This window comes from Hyaena hyaena, unplaced genomic scaffold, assembly GCF_003009895.1.
Source record: "Hyaena hyaena isolate Hyena2069 unplaced genomic scaffold, ASM300989v1 scaffold_592, whole genome shotgun sequence".
In the NCBI taxonomy this organism is placed as follows: Eukaryota; Metazoa; Chordata; class Mammalia; order Carnivora; family Hyaenidae; genus Hyaena; species Hyaena hyaena.
This window is the reverse complement of record NW_024081223.1, coordinates 727,381-741,500: the sequence shown is the minus strand read 5'-3', so window position 1 is coordinate 741,500 and position 14,120 is coordinate 727,381. Positions and strand designations below refer to the sequence as shown.

General features: G+C 39.0%; 1 pseudogene; it reads right to left on the bottom strand.

Annotated features, from left to right (window-relative positions):
- LOC120248503 overlaps positions 1 to 14,120 on the bottom strand; it is a 194,150-nt pseudogene that overhangs the window by 55,517 nt on the left and 124,513 nt on the right.

Genomic DNA, 14,120 nt, shown 5'->3' with positions numbered 1-14,120 from the left:
GTGAGCACTGAAAGTGGGGTGCCTGGGTAGCTCAGTTGGTTGAGCATCTGACTTTGGCTCAGGTCATGATCTCACAGTTCTTGGGTTCGAGCCCCACATCGGGCTCTGTGCTGACATATCAGAGCCTGAAGCCTGCTTCCGATTCTGTCTCCCTCTCTCTCTGCCCTTCCCCTGTTCATGCTCTGTCTCTCTCTCTCTCTCTCTCTCTCTCAAAAATAAATAAACATTTAAAAAATTTTAAAAAGTAAGTGGGCAGAATGCACCTTGCATTAGTCAGGCAAGTTTATTTTGCCTGATGCAGAATCTCTTTTTACTTCATACAAAAGGCGTGATCCTTCATGTGTCTAGGTTAACAGATACATCAATTTTTTTTAATCAAATACATTTGTTTTACAACTATATCTGTATATTACATTTGATAAAAAGTCATATACAACTATCTTGGAATATATATTTTGCAATCATTCCTACATTCATTCCACAAACATTTAGTTGACCCTATTATGAGAAAGGCCTTGAGTTAGGCCTTGGATATCAGAGGCAGTGACATGAGTCTGTGCTGTTAAAGAGCTCACATCTTGTCAAGATAAAGAGATAAATAACTAGTAGTTATAGTGAAATATAAGGGTCATTAGAGAGATAGCCAAGACTTCTGGTTTCTGATTTTGCATGTAAGGAGCTTGGAAGTTACTACTCCATCATAACAACAAATTAAAAGCTAAACAGACTACAAAAATCAACAACTCTTCTAGAATATATAACAGAGGGGGAGACACAGGGCAAACCAAAGCCCCCAAATTAAAGATACAGACAGGAGAATACAGGGAGTTGTGGCATCCTAGACCAGAGATCCAGAGTAGAAACAGCCACTAGAACCAATATCAGGGTAGAAAACCTAACCTGCCAATAAACCGCTGGAGGCTTGATGTGGATAAGTCAGAGAATTAACAACTCTAGGAGGACTCAGTCATAAGAAGTCCCAAAAATTTTGTGAATTTTATCTCTAAGAGCTTGACCAGATTTCATAATAAATATCAAAGAAAAATCTCTTGGTGCTACTAACAGGAGAAGAGGAAAGGAGCTATTTTGAAATACACCAGAGCATTCTGTTCTTAATAGGGCCAAATCTCAGAAGAAGCTAGTTAATTAACCAGAGCCTAACCTGTTAGGGCATTATCAGACCATAACTGACCTGGCAGAAGAAAAATATCAAACTCCAGTCAATGCTAGCCATCCTGTCTCACCTACCACAGGCAGAAAAAAGCCTGAGAGACACTTGTGTAGTCCATAGTCCAGAGGCACAGACTCACTAAAATACTGAAAACTAACCATAGGACCATGGGATGTTTTTCTTTCTCCCACACTGCACAACTGCATTACTAGAAGCCTATTTATAGCAAATCTTTTATCCAGTACATCAAGAAGAAGGTGCAAGCATACCAAAAGTTAAAAATCACAACTTAGACAGAGAAAGCATCAGAGCCAGACTCAGATGTAACAGAGATGTTAAATATTAGAATAGGAATTTAAAATGATAGTAATATGCTGAAGGTGCTAATGCATAAAGTGGGCATCATGGAAGAAGTGATGGTCAACATGAGCAGAGAGATGAAAATCCTGAGAAAGAACTAAAATGAAATGATAGAGATAAAAACACTGTAATAAAAATGAAGAGTGCCTTTGATGGGCTCATTAGGACACTGGACTCAGTTGAGTCTGAGAGTGTCTTAATAGAAACTGCTGAAATTGAAAAGGAAGGAGATAAAAATTTGGAAAAAACCTCACAAGATATTCAAGAAGTGTGAGACAAATACGAAAGGTATAAGCATGATGGGAATTCCAAAAGAAGAGAGAGAGAAAGGAACAAAGAAAGATTAGAAAATTAATGACAGAATTTCTCCAAAATAAAGTCAGACACCAAACCACAGATCCAGGAAGCTCAGAGAATACCAAGTAAGACAAATGTCAAAACTACCTAGATATATCATTTGCAAACTGCAGAAAATCAAAGATAAAAACATTACTGAAAAACACCACAGATTAACAACCACCTTGCTTATGGAGGAGCAAAGATAACAATTACAGCCAGATTTTCCTTGTGGACCATGCAAACAAGAAGACACTAGAGTGAAATATTTAAAGTGTTAAGAGAACCCAGAATTCTGTGTCCAGTGCAATTACCCTTTAAAAATGTAGGGGAAATAAGGACTTTCCCAGACAAACAAAAATTGAGAGAATTTTTTTGCCAGAATTTCTCATTGCAATCAGTGTTAAGTTCTTAAGAGAGAAGGAAAATGACATAGGTCAGAAACCCACATCTATGTAAAAAAAGAAGAAGAAGAAGAAGTAGAAGAAGGAGGAGGAGGAGGAGGAAGAGGAGCAGAGGAGCATCTCACAAATAAAAACTTTTGGGTTTTTTTTTTTAACCTTTTTTAAGAATGTTTTTTAGGGGCACCTGGGTGGCTTAGTCGGTTAAGCGTCCGACTTTCGCTTAGGTCATGATCTCGCGGTTCGTGGGTTCGAGCCCCGCGTCGGGNGCCTGGGTGGCTTAGTCGGTTAAGCGTCCGACTTCCGCTTAGGTCATGATCTCATGGTTCATGGGTTCGAGCCCCGCATCAGGCTCTGTGCTCACTGCCAGCTCAGAGCCTGGAGCCTGTTTCAGAGTCTGTGACTCCCTCTCTCTCTGACCCTCCCCTGCTCACGCTGTCTCTCTCTCTCTCCTGGAAATAAATAAAACATTAAAAAAAATTTTTAAAAATGTTTTTTAAAGTTTACTTATTTTTGAGAGAGAGAGAGAGAGAGAGAGAGACAAAGCATGAATGGGGGAGGGGCAGAGAGCTAGAGGGAGACCCAGAATCTGAAGCAGGCTTCAGGATCCGAGCTGTCAGCACAGAGCCCAACCCAGGGCTTGACCTCACAAGGCATGAAATCATGACTTGAGCCGAAGTTGGATGCTTAACCAACTGAGCCACCCAGACACCCCTTGTGTTTTTACTCTTAATTGATCTAATAGACAATAGTTTGTTCAAAATAGCAATAGCAACAATATATTCAATGATGTGTATATTTATGGATTAATCACACTTAGTATGGTATTCTTTACAGTAACATTTGATATAGTGTTATTTGAAGCTGGACATGGATTACTTATAAAGCAACCACTAAAAAAGAACTGTAAGTGACATATTAAGGAGGGAAAGAAAATGGAATCATACCAAATGCTCAGTTAAAAACCACAAGAAAAGAAGGAAAAGTGTGGAAGACAAAAATAGAACCTAAGAACAAAGATAACAAATAGAATACAGTAGTAAATATGGTAGATGCTAATCCACTATATCAATAACTACTTTGTTTGTCAGTATTCTAAATACACCAATTAAAAGACAAGGAGTATCACAATGGATCAGAAAGCAAGACCCAACTCTATGTTTAATATAAGAAACAAATTTTAAATATAAAGAGACAGACAAACCAAAAGTAAATGGATGGAGGAAAATGTGTCATGCTAGCATGAATCAAAAAAAAAAAAAAAAAAAAAACCAGGAGTATCTATATAAATTTCAGACAAAGGAGACTTCAGAGCAAGGGAAATTATTAGGTATAATGATAAAGAGGTCAATTTTCCAAGAAGACATAAGAATCCTTAACATGTATGCACCTCACAACAGAGCATCAAACTATATGAGGCAAGAGCTGATTGAATTGCAAGTTGAAATAGATGAATCCACTGTCATTACTAAAGTCTTCAATGTTTCTCTCTCAGAAAGGGATAGATCCACCAGGGAGAAAATCAGAAAGGACATAGCTGAATTCAACTATTACATCAACAACAACATCAATTAACTGAATATAACTGGCATATATATAGCAGAATATACATTCTTCTAAAGCTCATGTGCAACATTCACCAAGATAGACCATATTATGGGCCATAACACACACCTCTTAATTTATTAAAATTAAAAGAATAGAAATCATAGACATCCAGAGAATTCTAAAGAAGCACAAATATAAGTCAGTTGCTCAGTTGAGAAAGGAACATAAACCTAGAGATGAAGTTCAGGTTGAATCATTTTCTAGAGTTTCATTTTGTTACTAATTTTTGTGTTAGCAAACTCTATTCCCAATGTGGGACTTGAACTCACAACCCCAAGATCAAGAGTTCCAGGCTTTACTGACTGAGCCAGCCAGGCACCTCTTAGGCTGAGTCATTTTTAAAAAGATAAGGATTTCACAATACTGAGAAGAGGATGAGGGCTTTTCATGGAGGGAATGGTAGGTGTAAAAGTACAGAGGCATGACAGCATGGAGCATTTGGGAAGCCAGCCGTTACTCAAGATGGCTGAGAAGCAATAATAAGAGACAATAAAGAAAATAAGTAGGACCTAGATTTGGTAGAAAGTAAATTGTTTACCTGTTGGGTAGTGAAACAAGCCAGGTGAAGTAGGAATGTATGATTTTGGACTGATCTCTCTTTTAGAAGTTTTCTGCAAAGGGAACAAGAAACAGCATGATTAGACACGCATGTTAGCTCAATAATTGTGTGTGTGTGTTTGTGTGTGTGTGTGTGTGTGTATTTTGCTTATTTATTTTAATTTTTAAATTAAATTAAATTAAAATTTTTTTAGAGAGAGAATGAGTGGGAGAGGGAGAGAGATAATCTTAAGCAGGCTCCATGCCCAGCACAGAGCCTGATGCAGGGCTTGATCTCACAACCATGACATCATAACCTGAGCCAAAAATCAAGAGTCAGATGCTTATCTGACTGAGCCACCCAGGTACCCTGCTTATGTATTTTAGATGAGAAAAGATTAAATGTTTCTCTTTATCAAAAGAAAGAAAGGGGTGGCTTGATCAATAATGCTTCTACCAGTGGGAAAGAATGAGATTCAGGTTACGGTGAGGCAGACATCTCCCCCACCTCAGAGTAGGAATCATATGGCTGCAGAAGTGTGAAGTGGGTGGTAAATATTTCTGTAGACACAAGAGAGTCACTCAGATATTGAATTATCAGAGATAAGATTATCTGATATTGCAGGCAGTTATTAGATTATCTCTTCTAATAGCATAATGCAATAAAAAGCAGTGCACATGCATCTTCATGCAACTCATAGTTTGAAGTTTTAAATTCATTTATATTACATAATTCACACCGTACCATCATTTATTATGATTTATCAAAAACTAATAAATTCTTGACTTTATACTGTAGATTGCTTTTTCAGATTTTAACCAGCAGCAGGAGGCAAGGAACATTCTGTTTTGCTGATCATTACATCACTATGTTCCTGAAACATAGCGATTACTCTGTACACATTGTCAATGAATGATTTCATGACCCCTCACATTATTGAGGGGGATTCTTTATTCTCCATTCCACATGTTCTCCCATTTAGCATAAGATACGTGGTGTCTCTCCTCTCTTTTGCCCTTTCCTCTCTTAAAGAAGAGTGCCTTCAGTCTTATTAAGGAGTTTTGAAGGGCAAAACTGGCATGGGATAGTCCAGCCCCCTCCGTATTCCTTTCCAATAGCAACCAGCTGTGGTACAGCTAGGGCCACTACATGGGTAAATAAGCTCCTATTCATGAACTTCATCTTTATTGGAAGTAAAAAAAAATTTTTTTTGTATACAGTTGCCAACTCTTTACCTTATTTGTCATTTGAGTCAGAACTTGAGTGAGGAAGCCGGGGTATAACTTATTGACCTCCGTCAAAGTCTGCCACACATGTAGTTCAGCAAAGCAGTAAGAGAGCAGCTTAGTTTCACGGAGAGAAATACTTATTTCTTAATTAGGACCTAAAGTAACGCCTTTGATGGTCAGATCTGTCCCTCACTTGCTATCTGACCTTAAGAAATCCACTTATACTTTGCACAATGTAGTTTCCGCATTTCTAGTACAAAAATAACCCTTCCCCTACATACTTCACATAGTGAAGCCATTAACATGAAGATTGATGTGTGCCCCCTCCTAATCATTATACTACCTCCTGTTTCCTAAAGGTCACCATTAACCAGACTACCAATATCAGAACTTAGTTTGACATGTTTTGGACTTTATATAAATGAAATAAGAGAGCGAGAGAGAGACAGAGGAGAGAGGTTTAAATTTAAAAAAATAATGAAAAGAAGGGACTTGGAAAAAATTTTAAAAACTAAAATGTTTATAAACAAGTATTGAATATGATGAAGCACTATACAAACGTAAGGCATTTTTATTATAATAACTTGCATCAGGTAAGACCAATACCTTGATTGTGTTTGCCCTGATCATAGCAAGAGCCTCTGCAAAAGTCTTTTGGCCCCTCGGGAACTGCTGCTGTCCCTTAGTGGTCCTCAAACTCAGTGAGAAGGAGAGAGAATCATTAAGGGAGAAAGGTTTACCCTCAGAAGTGGAGCCTGAGACAAAATTTGTGTTCAGGTTGTTTATTTGGGAGGAATTCCCCAGAGGACAGGAAGGAGGGAAGGAGGAAAAGACTAGTGCAGAGTCATCCGCAAGTGGGTCTCAGACCACAAAGAGCTGGATCTGTCTGAACTACCTCAGAGCCTATCGAAGGCTCCGAATCTACCTCCTCAGGATCCGTGGGGAGGCAAGTGAATCCCTACACTCCCCTTCTTGAGAATTACCTTCAGGAATGTTAGCTCCCCCACACAACGGAAAACAAAGGGCATGTGAATGTTGAGCCAAGACACTGCCAGCGTGAAGTGACTTGAATCCTTCACAGAACCACCCGCCGTGACCAAGCTGAATGCCCAAGTGAAGCCAAGAGGGTGCGAGACAGAGCAGCAGTCCAACTGGGCAGAGGGACTGTGAGTGCTATTTTTATTCTGCGGATATCATGAAACATTTAGAGTTTTATTTCAGGACATAAACTAGGGGATTTTTCGTAACAGAAAATATAATATCTTTTATCATTACGTATACAACCACAACCCCAGACAGCACGCTTGCAAAAACAAAAGTTAACAGAAAGCACAGATGGCTGTTTCAGTTATTATATTAATTTTTGCCAAATCAATACCACTTATTTTAGTAGATTTTGTTATCAGTGGTACTTGTAGGTAAACAAAAGATTTTTTTCATGAAAATACAGGAATAAATCTTACAGTTGAAGAAACTACCAATTTTCTTGCTAATTAAACCACTGTTACTTGATGTGAGCAGTTTCACTGCACCAACATTCTTCAGGCATACAGATGGAGACTCATTAATCCAGTCTATTTTGCTGCCGTATTGATTCTTCTAAAACTCTAATCTGAACAAGTGACTTTTCTTTTAAAATCCTGAGGGCCTCGGGTCGCCTGGGTGGCTTAGTCGGTTAAGCGTCCGACTTTCGCTTGGGTCATGATCTCGCGGTTCGTGGGTTCGGGCCCCGCGTCGGGCTCTGTGCTGACTGCCAGCTCAGAGCCTGGATCCTGTTTCAGTCTGTGACTCCTTCTTTCTCTGACCCTCCCCTGCTCACACTGTCTCTCTCTCTCTCCTAGAAATAATAAATTAAAAAAAAAAAAAATCCTGAGGGCCTCATTTCCTACAGCTCGCAGTTCCCTAAGTGTCCCGCATTTGGGCAACTGGGTGGCTCAGTTGGTTAAGTTAGGACTCTTGATTTTGTCTCAGGTCATGATCTCACCATTGGGGAGTTACAGCCCTGCATCGTAATCGACGCTGCCTCTACAGACCCGCTTGGTATTCTCTCTCTCTCCCTTCTCTCTGCTCCTACCCTGCTTTCTCTCTCTCTCCCTCTCTCTCTCAAAATTAAATAAAAAATTTAAATTAATTAATTAATTAATTAATATTCCGCTCTTGTTCCTGCCACTTTGCTTCAGGACACATCATCCTTTGACTACAATGCCCCCCACCCCTGGGACTGACTCTCCACTCACCCTGTAAGCCCAACACAAGCCACCCCTGCAAAGCCGTCCCCAGTGTCCCTGAGGTGGGTGTTCCTTCCTGGGGTTTTCATGCATCCTTCACAAATGCCTCCAATGGAGCATCTGTTTTTCACAATGTGGCTGGATAACCACTCTAAATGCCAACTGAACTGTAACTCCGCCTCCAAATACGCATGTGCGCGCTCCGAAGTTACTCACATGGCTGGAGCCCCAGCTGCTCCTGTCTCTGTTCACCCACCCAGGAAAGGCCAATGAGATACTGATCTTTCAACTTGAGCCCTGAAATATGATCTTCCTTTAATCCCCTTTAAGCTGAAATGTATTAGGGATGCAGTTCCATCTCCTTAAAATATGTCATTCACTGCAATAAAAACGTGATTTTGAATTGAAAACATTGTTTTGGTCACTGATTCTTAAGAGAAACTACAAAAGCCAAATCCCCAATTAGTAAACTGGAACTGTGACGGTGGCAGATGGCAGGGTGGGGGGTCGGTGGAGTGCAGAATCACATGCTCTTTGTAATAGGAGATAACCTGAAAGTATTTTAGCTTATAAACTACTCGTTACCTTTCTTTATTCATTTACTGCAAGCTTGTCCTTAACGTTCTCTCTGTAAAGCAGTACCATTAAATATTCATTGAGGGAGCTAGGAAGAAAGAAAGGCAAGGAGAAAAGGAATGTAAGAAAAATGGAAGAACAATAATAGTTCATACAGTTTCTGAGGCTTAAGAGAGTACTTGAGCAGAGTGTCAGCAGATGTGACACATGAGAGAAACAGAAATAGTATCTTACCTGGAGAGGAGGTCATGGCAGCCAATACAAAAGCAAACAATTGTAGTTAGAAAGCAAAAACCATAAACTAAAATGACTTGCGATTTGAGTATGGGTAATTATATTTGATCTGATCAACACCAAGTGCCCAACGGCCAAGTGCTATCATGCCTTGAATCACTGCAGTGGCTGTGCACCTTAAGCTGTGGTAAAAATAGAGAATCAAAGATATAAATCCTGAAAGTGAGGAATGCATCTAAAACAGCGTAATAATCCAATCATGAGCTAACGAACTTGCACTAAATGATATAAAAGAGAAGTGTATGAAAAAAGCATGCCGGAGAAGTTACAGAATGTATCAAGGGAAAATGAAGACTTTGCTGTCCAATAGACAAAAATGGATTCAGTATATACCAGCAAGGATGGTGTCATAATCACATGATCAAGCAAAATAAGAGAATCTAGATGGAGATCCTGAGACTGCCATGTATTTCATTGATGCTGATTTTCAGAATTTTCATTTGGAGGTGATGTGGACACAGAAAAATATTATGATCCACCCTGAAGAGGAGACTCACTAAGGGTAGGTACATGGGAACCAAAAAAAAAAAAAAAAAAAAATGAATTTAATTCATAGCATCTCCCTCTATAGGAATGTTGTAATCACTTGTTTTCCAAGGATAACCATTCTTTTCACTTGCAGAAAAATATGTTTTTAGAAATTTTTTTTTAATGTTTTTATTTATTTCTAGGAGAGAGAGAGAGAGAGAGACAGCATGAGCAGGGGAGGGTCAGAGAGAGAGGGAGATACAGACTCTGAAATAGGCTCCAGGCTCTGAGCTGGCAGTCAGCACAGAGCCTGATGAGGGGCTCGAACCCACGAACCGCGAGATCATGACCCAAGCGAAAGTCGGACGCTTAACCGACTAAGCCATCCAGGCGCCCCGAAAAATATGTTTTTAAAATGTATATTCTAACTGTAAGTTGCCATTCAAATATAGCTAGTTAATCTCAGGAAATATTTAAAATGATAAACAAGAAGGAGCTATTTTTCCTTTCTAACTATTGCAGAAAATTCCATCACTACTGACATGTTGCTGCAATGTGAGTCAAGCTGGGTCAATGAGGATGCTCAATTTAACAGAAAATTAGTTCTCTTTTTTCCTGCCTGTGACACCCAGGACTGTTTGAAGAAAGGGGGCTCAAACAGTATCAGATGCTCTCCATTCTATCTCGTGTTTGTGGGACATTAGCATATGGTATAGCATTTGGTTACCAGTCTCTGCAACAGAGGGTAGTAGACAGGCTGAAACCTGCAGTGCTTTTAAATGTCAGGTTGGAAGGATTCTTTTTCTAAAAACCCTAAGGGAGTTATTACCTTGACAGATAATATGTGACTACCAAGCTACGTTCTTCACACAACTTTGCTTGTCAACCCCAATCTATGAAATATTGAGTCAAGTGTGTGGGAGGTGTGTTAGAATGGAAAACTATGAAGTACACCTTCCCCAGGCTTCATCCTACATCTTAAAGGCTCAGAAAGCCACTGCATGGCTCATTGGAAGGTTAACCCAGGCAGTAGGACTGCCAATTTGTTGTGTTTTTTTTCTAAGTAGTCTAAGGTAATAAAACTAGCAAAAATAAATAACTTAAAACTTTTTTAAATCATTAATATGTTTTGTCTGACCCTGGGGTCAGTGCAGATGAGATGGATCTTTTTCTGCCTCAATATCCCCCCTTCTTGTATATGACCTTTGGCAAACCTAATCTGGGGTCACCCAGAATAATATACCCTCAACAAAACACAGACTGCTTCTTCTCAGCAGTCTTGAATGTTTGCTGCCGGAATAACCCTGGCTTGCAAATATTTCTCATGCTGTTTAGCTGACAAGCTAAAGGATCTTGTAAATATCTGGTCTAGATCCCCTGCCTCTAGTACGTGAGGAACTTTGCCCAGTGCCTCTGCAGGTACCTAAATACTAAGCTTTTCCCTCCAAAAGGATTTACAGATGGAAATACCATAGAAGATGGAACTTAATTATTTTCTTCCTACCTAACTCTACCAACTGATCCTTCACAGAACATCACCTACAAGCATTTACTTGTGATGCCCCTTCAGATGCCAGATCAATATCAGGCTTTTGTGGAGAACCACCAGTAAGCAAAGCCCAGGCGAAAGCAGACCCCTCAAGCCTGCTGCAAACCTTATTAAACAGCCTCGCCACAAAGCTGTGAAGGTCTAGGCTCTGCTTCCTCACAATACCTCTCCGTGTGGAGAACTCCCAAGCAATGCTTAACGATTGGAAAAAAAAAAAAAAAAGGTAAGTCCTCTTCTCTCTTTCCCAGCTGATATTTATCAATGCCTGCACATGACAAAATAAACTTTGTTTTACGAATTTGGTTTTCAAATGTCTCCACAGAGTGCTTGCTTGAAAGTGAAGCAATGATCTATCAGCATGAGTCATTCCACAGTACTCAGGAGGTTTAGTCATTCGTGAAGGAACTCACATTTATAACATAAGGAACCGGATTTGAACTTTTTAGAAAGGTATCATTGAGGATAATCTTTATAAAAGCTTTATGTGCACCACATAAATGAAATGTGCCTTGTATGGTCCAATAATGTTGCCATCCTATTTAAACAAAGCATTAGACTTCCAGTTTTTGTTATTTGCCTTTTCTTCCAAGAAATGATGATTGACTTGTACTGACACAGATATATACTCTCATTCAAACTCCAGATTAATGAAGAGTCCCATTTTATATAGGTACAATTGGCTCTGGTTGTACATTCTATATAAGCTTGGGTAGCTTGTCTACTACATAAGGTCACTCAGATGAGAGAAGGAGAGGCAACCGAAATTTAGTTTATGTTCTGTGTGGGTCAGCAAGGGTCACCTTTTCAAAACCAAATAGTTGCCAGTAGGTTAGCAGCTGCCCTATATCTAAAGCAGTGTTTGTAACCTGTAACGTTTACGGTGAATAGGAACAGAATAAAATGCATGGGCTAAGGCGTCCCTGGGTGGCTCAGTCTGTTGAGCGTCTGAACTCGGCAGAGGTCCTGATCTTGCAGTTTGTGAGTGTAAACCCCGCATTGGGCTTGCTGCTCTCAGCACAGAGCCTACTTCAGACCTCCTGTCTCCACCTCTCTCTATCCCTCCCCCAATTGTCCTCTCATTCTCTCAAAAATAAATAAAAACAGTAAAAACAATTTAATGCAACCAGCTGGTCTGAAGGGGGGGGGGACATATATGCATATGAGCCCAGACAGAGCTTCTGCTTGTTTTCAAAAAAAGTAATTACTTAAAAGTAATCTCTATAACAAATGTGGGGCTCAAACTCAACAGCCCCAAAATCAAGTGTTGGATGCTCTGCCGACTGACCCAGCCAGGCACTGCAGATCTGCTTTTTTTATGAAAAATTAGAAACTGAGATTTTTCTGTTGTGTGTTAACAATAATAGACATTTGGAAATGAGGTCCCGAGGAGACATATCAGAAATTTTGATCTTATGTGGGAGCCACAAATTGGCAAACTGAGTTGCAATTAGGGATACAGTTGGGCACACAGTTTCTAAGAGTGGAACTTTAAAACTCAGGTAAGGATGGGACTCAACAGCCTCGCTTGCCTCCAAAGTCACCATGCTCTACATGACTCTCAACTCTACATATTTTACAGCATTCAAATCAATCTTTGAAACAGGAAAAACACTTATGGCTCTTTGAATCGTCTCTTCTGAGTCTTGGAGATAAAAACAAATTAAAGGTGTCTTCTTCCATCGACCACACTTTACAAATTTCAGGGAAGCTGTAGTCATTTTGACAAAATGCAGGAACTAACTCACTCAGTATAATTTGTAACAGGCTCAGTAGACCAATAAGGCTCAGAGAGAGGACATCTTTACCTTGGAGCTATAGAATCCCCAGGCCTGGCATGTTTGAAAGGGAAAGGCCAATTTAATATTTTGATGTCAGGTGTCTTTATTTAATTCTGAAAAGTGTCATTTTTCAACAAGCCTTGAGGTTTATTAACAGAATGGAAAACAAGTACAAACCCATAATTTTACAGGGTTCACTAGCTCAAAATGGTTTCCTATCAATTTGTTTGCAGAGAATTATTTATTAAAGAAGTTTTGTTTTTCTCTAGCACTGAAAAAGAAGAGTTCCTGAACAGGCAAACAAAACTATACAGGAGAAAAAAAATAAGAATGTTCGTATTCTCTACTTATGAGCTCTTACTTTTCTCAAGAAATGATTGCTATAACAATCATTACAGAGCTATGTAGTAAAATTACAGAGCTGCTGAGTTGCTATAGTCAAATGGAGCATAATATGTGAATTTAGAAAGATAACTGGATAAGATATGATAAATACAATACATGTTACTCCAGTATCAGACATAGAATAAAACTAAAATCTGGTAGATCTCTACCTTTATTTTAATATACCTATTTTTACATTTAAATCCTTATAAAATACTAAACTTCTATACACTGTTACCTATAATGTTGACAGAGGACTTACAAAGCCAATAATAAGCATTAACTCAAACTAGATGCCATTCTTGACTATCTGACTTTCCACATGATTCCCATATTTAGATGGCAATCATTTTAACACTGTAGACTAAGTGAGTATACATGACGTTAGCAAACTGACTGTCTATAATCAACAGTGAATCAATGTTTGAGGTAGGAGACTTTGGATTGAGAACGAGTCTGGCAAGTTTCCTTCCTTCCTTCTTCCCTTCTTTCTTCCCTCCTTCCTTCAGTGAGATGTGTTCCTGGAAGTTGGTTTCCATTTCCAGAGCCCCACAAGGAGAGCCTGCTGATCTCTGCACAATGAATAAGACGCCTGGACCCTCAAAGAAAGAACAGTATACACACCAGTATACACAATGGCACAATGGTATACACTGGAAGCAAGAGTGAACAACCAAATAAAAATGCAGCTGTACTCTAATTAGTATATGACAATGTAACAGGTGGCATTTCCCACTCCATACCTAATGCCTCGCTTCTCTATTAGTACTTCTGACTTGATAACATCAAGGACACACTCAAATTTCTGTCCCTCTTTAGCACTTAGTAGTTTCAATCACTAACTATTTTAGATGACTTTTGTAAATTTGAGGCCATTTGTGTCTACTTCCAAACAACCATGTCTCCCAAAAGCCCATGGGAGGGAAGAGTAAATATAATATAATTTTAAACCCTTTATGTTTACAGAGATTTCTAAATAAATATTTGTATATTCCTTAATTTGATAGTAATAACAGTAGTGGTAGGGGAGAGTGATTATGAAAATGTCATTTTCACAAAATCATTTCACTGTAGTAAACTATGAATAAAAACCTATTACTGTTTCTCATTTTGGAATATGAAGCCTAATGTGCAGCTAGAGTGAAATTGGAATGTTTTGCTAATATACAATAAAAAAAAAATGCCCCTTATTATAGTAAT